This window comes from Paramormyrops kingsleyae, chromosome 12 (assembly GCF_048594095.1).
Source record: "Paramormyrops kingsleyae isolate MSU_618 chromosome 12, PKINGS_0.4, whole genome shotgun sequence".
In the NCBI taxonomy this organism is placed as follows: Eukaryota; Metazoa; Chordata; class Actinopteri; order Osteoglossiformes; family Mormyridae; genus Paramormyrops; species Paramormyrops kingsleyae.
This window is the reverse complement of record NC_132808.1, coordinates 1,557,300-1,564,433: the sequence shown is the minus strand read 5'-3', so window position 1 is coordinate 1,564,433 and position 7,134 is coordinate 1,557,300.

Genomic DNA, 7,134 nt, shown 5'->3' with positions numbered 1-7,134 from the left:
ATGGTAACAATTTATAATAGTGTTCCGTAGTTAACAGGTAAATATGCAGGAAGTAAGCAGCAACAAAGGAGTAGTGCTTTTGAGTATTGCTGGTCTCATTGGGAATTACACTCACCTAAAGGATTATTAGGAACAATATACTAATACGGTGTTTGACCCCCTTTCGCCTTCAGAACTGCCTTATTTCTACGTGGCATTGATTCAACAAGGTGCTGAAAGCATTCTTTAGAAATGTTGGCCCATATTGATAGGATAGCATCTTGCAGTTGATGGAGATTTTGTTCCACCACATCCCAAAGATGCTCTATTGGTTTGAGATCTGGTGACTGTGGGGGCCATTTTAGTACAGTGAACTCATTGTCATGTTCAAGAAACCAATTTGAAATGATTCGAGCTTTGTGACATGGTGCATTATCTTGCTGGAAGTAGCCATCAGAGGATGGGTACATGGTGGTCATAAAGGGATGGACATGGTCAGAAACAATGCTCAGGTAGGCCGTGGCATTTAAACGATGCCCAATTGGCACTAAGGGGCCTAAAGTGTGCCAAGAAAACATCCCCCACACCATTACACCACCACCACCAGCCTGCACAGTGGTAACAAGGCATGATGGATCCATGTTCTCATTCTGTTTACGCCAAATTCTGACTCTACCATTTGAATGTCTCAACAGAAATCGAGACTCATCAGACCAGGCAACATTTTTCCAGTCTTCAACTGTCCAATTTTGGTGAGCTCGTGCAAATTGTAGCCTCTTTTTCCGATTTGTAGTGGAGATGAGTGGTACCCGGTGGGGTCTTCTGCTGTTGTAGCCCAACCTCAAGGTTGTGCGTGTTGTGGCTTCACAAATGCTTTGCTGCATTCCTCGGTTGTAACAAGTGGTTATTTCAGTCAAAGTTGCTCTTCTATCAGCTTGAATCAGTCGGCCCATTCTCCTCTGACCTCTAGCATCAACAAGGCATTTTCGCCCACAGGACTGCCGCATACTGGATGTTTTTCCCTTTGCACATCATTCTTTGTAAACCCTAGAAATGGTTGTGCGTGAAAATCCCAGTAACTGAGCAGATTGTGAAATACTCAGACCGGCCTGTCTGGCACCAACAACCATGCCATGCTCAAAATAGCTTAAATCACCTTTCTTTCCCATTCTGGAGGGGACTGTCCAGGGTATTAAAAAGAACATGAGGTTTTTGACTATTGTTTGACACAACCTCTGAGAAATGTTGTGATTTCGCTGCTTTAACTGCTCTCATGCTCCTGAAGGCTGTTTTTGAAGATGTTCAGGGAGACTTGAAGATTGTCCTCCTTCCACTTTCTCTCAGCACGCCTGCACACACATCTGAGAGCGCGTGTGGTCTCATTCAACCACGGTTCAGTCGCTGGTTTCAGTCGCGTTTAATCCTCGTAGGAGCTACTGAGTCCAGAATATCAGAACATGCGGAGTTGAACAGATCATACAGTTCATCCGTGTTGAGATCACCACAGTTTGCACTGGTACAGAGCACAGAGTCATTAAAGGCAATGGAGAATCGAGCAGCAGTTGAAGGGTTAATGGCGCACACAGGTAGAGCTGGAGCGCGGGGTTTAACGTGGGAGGATGGCAGCATGAATGTAAACAAAACAGCAAAATGGTCCGATATACATGTGTTGTATATATCGACGTCTGACAGATCTAAACGATATGACAGAACAAGGTCTAATGTGTGCCCCTTTACATGTGTCAGGACATTCACTGATTGAGTTAGGTTAAATGAATCAACAAGACTGAGAAATTCATTGACTGATGGTCAATGACATCGATGTTAAACTTACCGACAATAAGAAGTCTGTCATTTGGCGCACAAACACACACAACAGAAAGGCTGAGTCAACTTTTCTCCATTTTAACTGGCTTCAAGTGTGTTTGCTATATTGCCAGCACCTGTTTCTTGCCACAGGTGAGTTCAAACGAGCATCATATACTTGAAATAAAATGATTTACCCGCAATTTTGAAAAGGTGGCCATCATGTCTGAATCCAAAGAGTCATATAGTCGGAACTCATTGGTTAATTCAATAGGCTCTCCAAATATACTGTGTCATTAAGCATTTTCAATTCATGTTCAGTTTTTCAACAGAAGTAAGATGCCTGTTGTCCCATGTACATTTAAGGTTCAGATGAATTGAAGAGTAACTTTAAGACCTTACATGCTATGATGCCTCCAATAAACATTGTCGTTTCAACTCTACATTGAAATATAATAATCTGAAAGTATTTATTGTCTTTACTTGGCCTTGCCTTTGAAGATGTCTGTAAAATATGCATTGGATATGTAATTCGATTCTTAGTGTTAGTGTAGCAACAATGCTAACCTGTGCACCACCATGCAGAGTTACCATGCACAAATTTATGAATCATATAAATCAGTCTTAATATCTTCTATAATCTCTAAATTCGATAAATGTATACAGTGACCTATGTACTATTAAAATTTAGTCAAATTTACCAGGTTTTTTTTTTTATCAGTAACCATTTATAGTTTTATTGTATCTGTCTGTAACAGGGTGACAGGTAGCCCATACCAAGGTTTAAAATATTGGGGGGCAGTAAAAGGTACCACCTGAGATGGAAAATATTGTCTTTTACTATTGTCTTTTTTTTTCTAAAATAAAAAAGAAAGTATCAAAAAACAAAAAAATGAAAAAATAAGATTTTCAAAAGTGAAAAGGAACTTGTTCCATAGAATCACCCACTGAAGCTGATGTAACTGTAGAATGTTAGTAAACATGGAGGGAAATTCCCAAACACGCATACATCAGTTATGTGTATTTTTCTATGACCGGCACACAAACTTAAGCCCAATTTTCAATGTAACCTTTTTCTCCCACTGTGCTTCTCGTTCATCCCAAAGGTGTTTAATGGGTTTGAGGTCAGTGTTCTGCTCAGGCCACTCAAGTACTTCCACACCAAACTCACACAACCATGTCTTTAATGATCTTGTTTTGTACACAGGGGCAGAGTCAAGCTGGAACAGAAAAGGGCCTGTCAAAAACTGTTCCGACAAATTTGGAAGCATAGAATTGCCCAAAATGTCTTGGTATGCTGGAGCAGTAAGAGTTCCTTTCACTGGGACTGAGATCCAGTCCAACCCATTATAAACAACCACACACCATATTCCTCCTACACCTAATTTTACACTTGGTATGTACAAAGTAACTGAGATCACCCGTGTGACATGTGACGTCACCGGGGATCTCCCCCGGGCTGACGCGTGACAATTATCAGCACAGAGCATGTCAGGAGATGTATAAATAGCCATTTGTTGTCGTATGTGCCCTTGTCTATGTGATATGTGAATCCTGTCCAATCCTCACGTGTCTTTATACAGTGGATATAAAAAGTGTACACACCCCTTAAAATTCCAGGTTTTTGTCATGTAAAAAATGACATCATGATAAATCATTTCAAAACTTGCCCACCTTTAATGTAACCTGATAACCTGAACAATTCAATTGAAAAACAAACAAATATGTTATGGGGAAAAATATATGAAAAAAAGATACAATAAGCTGGTTGCATAAGTGTGCACATCCTTAAACTGATACTTTTTTGAAGCACCTTTTGATTTAAATACAGTCTTATTGGGCAGGAGTCTATCAGCATGACACATCTTCACTCGCCAATATTTGCCCTCTCTTCCTTGCAAAAGTGCTCCAAATCTGTCAGATTGTGAGGGCACCTCTTGTGCACAACCCTCTTCAGGTCACCCCACCGATTTTCTATTGGATTTACGTTGCTAGTGGGACAATAACCACCTGAAAACACAAAGGAAGGCGTTCAGGCCCAGGAGTGGAGGGCTGGACTTTAGGTCACACTGTAGCATACACTGAAATATGTTTCTCATTTATTTACAACTCATTTAGAATTTGGTTCTCTTCATCTACTTTGAGGGCTTGTGTGAAAATCTGATGATATTTCAGTTCACATTTATGCAGAAATGTAGACAATTCTATGGGGTTCACAAACTTTCAAGCACCATTTTATTTAGGTGCAGCAGTGTCCTCCAGGCCAAAGTCACTGGATCATCTCAGTTTGTGTTGGGGGCTCCAAGATGATCAAAAATATCACTGGCAGTAGGATTTGTTTTTTTATTGGTGATGGACAGCCAGCCCTCCAGGGTGTACCCCGGCCACGTGATGGACAGGCAGCCCGCCAGGGTGTACCCCAGCCACGTGATGGACAGGCAGCCTTCCAGGGTGTACCCCGGCCACGTGATGGACAGGCAGCCCTCCAGGGTGTACCCCGGCCAGGTGATGGACAGGCAGCCCGCCAGGGTGTACCCCAGCCACGTGATGGACAGGCAGCCTTCCAGGGTGTACCCCGGCCACGTGATGGACAGGCAGCCCTCCAGGGTGTACCCCGGCCACGTGATGGACAGGCAGCCCTCCAGGGTGTACCCCGGCCACGTGATGGACAGGCAGCCCTCCAGGGTGTACCCCGGCCACGTGATGGACAGGCAGCTCTCCAGGGTGTACCCCGGCCACGTGATGGACAGGCAGCCCTCCAGGGTGTACCCCGGCCACGTGATGGACAGGCAGCCCTCCAGGGTGTACCCCAGCCACGTGACGGACAGACACCCCTCCAGGTTGTACCCCAGCTACGTTCCCTATGCCACCCTGTGACCCTGAATGGGATAATCGTGTAGAGGTTTATATAATCAGTTTTTCTTTGGGACATGGAGGAATCTGATCAGTCACTGAAAGGCAGATTAGGATATGACTGGGTGGGCTGAATCGGATTGAAGTCCAAATTTATTAAGGCTTAGTTTGGCTTCAACACAGACTACGGTAGAATCTGCCAAGTACAGCTTAATTAGAAGGTCAGTTACCCCTGATTAAGTCAGGTGGCTTCATGTGGTTTGAAAATCAGCCAATTGGAAACATGCAATGCGGCCAATGTTAATATCTGCTGTTCTGTATAGGAAACACCCAGAATGCATGTGACGTCAGTCCCAAAAAATTCTGCCCCATCGTCTTGTTTGTAGTCAGTCTATTTTTGGTGCTTTAAATGCTAAATGTTTCTTCCTTAATCTTCCATCCACCCCCTCTAGCCACCTGCAGTCACACAACCCCTATAAAAGGTCGTGGTTCAACTCTGCTGGCCTCAGTTTAGCTGTAGAAGCGACGCTGATCTTGACAAACGTCCAGTGGAATCATGAAGTCCCATCAGATCTCTGCCTTCTTCCTCCTGATGACAGTGCTGCTGTCCTCCACTCTGGCTCACAGTAAGTCTGCAGCATCTCACAGCTTTTATCAGGACTTAAGATTCATTAAATTTCTTTTATATAAGAACCAGTTTACAGACAAAACTGTGAGTTTTTTTAGTGTGCATTATTTTTTATGCATATATTCAGAGCGGCTGTATATATTTTGTATGTAGCCTCTGTACATAAATCAGTGTCCATGCTAACCCCATTCTGAGGGTCCATGCCAACCCCATTCAGAGGGTCCATGCTAACCCCATTCAGAGGGTCCATTCTAACCCCAGTCCACTGTCAAAAGAGCCTACAATGGCCATGCAAATGGATAATAATAAATACTTTATTGATCCCTGTGGGGAAATTGTCTTTATGTCCCCCTCAACTTGCACTTTGTAAATTATGTTGTCCACAAAGGGCAGCCACCCATAGCAGTACCTTGGGAGCTGAGGTTTAAGGGCCTTGAGGTTAAGGGTTTGAACCAGCAACCTTGTGATGCAAGACACACAGGCTTAGCCCACTGAGCCACACACAGCTCCAGTTATGCTTTGAGGAATGACTTCTACTCACTTGTAACACAACATAATGACAGTATGATGAGCTGCTAAGCAGCCAGTGGTTTGATCACAGGCTCAGTCTGCTGTTTATCACACCTGAATCAGGCACCTAAGACAGGAACCAGGGCAGCCATGTGTGACTCAGCATGGAAAGATTAAGCACTCAGAGACATTTCTGTTAGCTGCATATTTACAGGGCTTTATTTAATAAAACAGTATTTACACATCTACCGGCATATTTCCCTTTGGAAATAGTATAATTACACACAGACCCATGGGGAATGCAGAGCACACAGAAGTACGACACAAAAACAGACACTCAGACAATACCAGTGTTATAGGTTGGCGCCTCATCCTGGGTTATTCCCTGCCTTCTTTCCTTGTGCTTTTTTTAACTGTATATATGAGGGAGTTAATTGGTAAAGTGATGGATGGGTTAAACCCTGCTGAAAATAGCAGGAATGAACAACAGATAAAGGCAGAAGAAGGTCCAGAAGAGACACAAACTGCAGAGAAGTTTGATGATTAATCACCAGGCAGCAGTGGCAGTGATGACAAAATAGAAAGTGCACTTGGCTACTGTAAGGAACCTTCCTTACAACAGGCAGCTGACCAGTGACTGTCCTGTCCTGACTGTCCCCCTGAACACTCTGCGGACCGAGTTGAGTGACTGTAGCTCCATCTGCTATTTCTGACACCAATGATTCTATGAGGATCCGCAGAGAGTCTGTTACTCCTTGTATTAATCCATTCATACTCGTCATTTTATTGTTATATTTTACACACAGGCTCCCCAGTGTGTTGTATCTGAACTATCGGGGACAGTATTATTCAGGGGAAAGTGGCATAGCCTACAACAGGAGGGAATCAATGAGATCTATCAGAGTTATTTCTATTTTTAACCCATTTATATGCAAGTTAAATTTAAATACACGGTGTCTGCAAAATCAAAGCCGGCGCGCCACCTTCTAGTCATTGGAAGGTACTGCTCCCCCAGGGTTCGAATTACGGGGGAGCTAAGGGGAGCTCGGCTCCCCTGAAAAGGACCTGGGCTCCCCTGAAACCCTACTTTGAGACATTTAGGGGGAGCTCTAAAACAATTTTACATTTTTTGTGTCGCATATAGATTTTGATTTTCTGTACATTAAGGTTCCTGAAATTAATGATGATATTAAAAATGTGTCAATGTTGTGTGTTTATTCGCTCATTACATTACTATTTCCGAACACTATTTTCCGCTGTCTCCTGCTGTGACCATCCATGCGTGGCGGCGCTGCACTGAAATTACCGTATTTTTCGGACCATAAGACGCACTTTTTCCCCCCAGAAGTGGGTGGAAA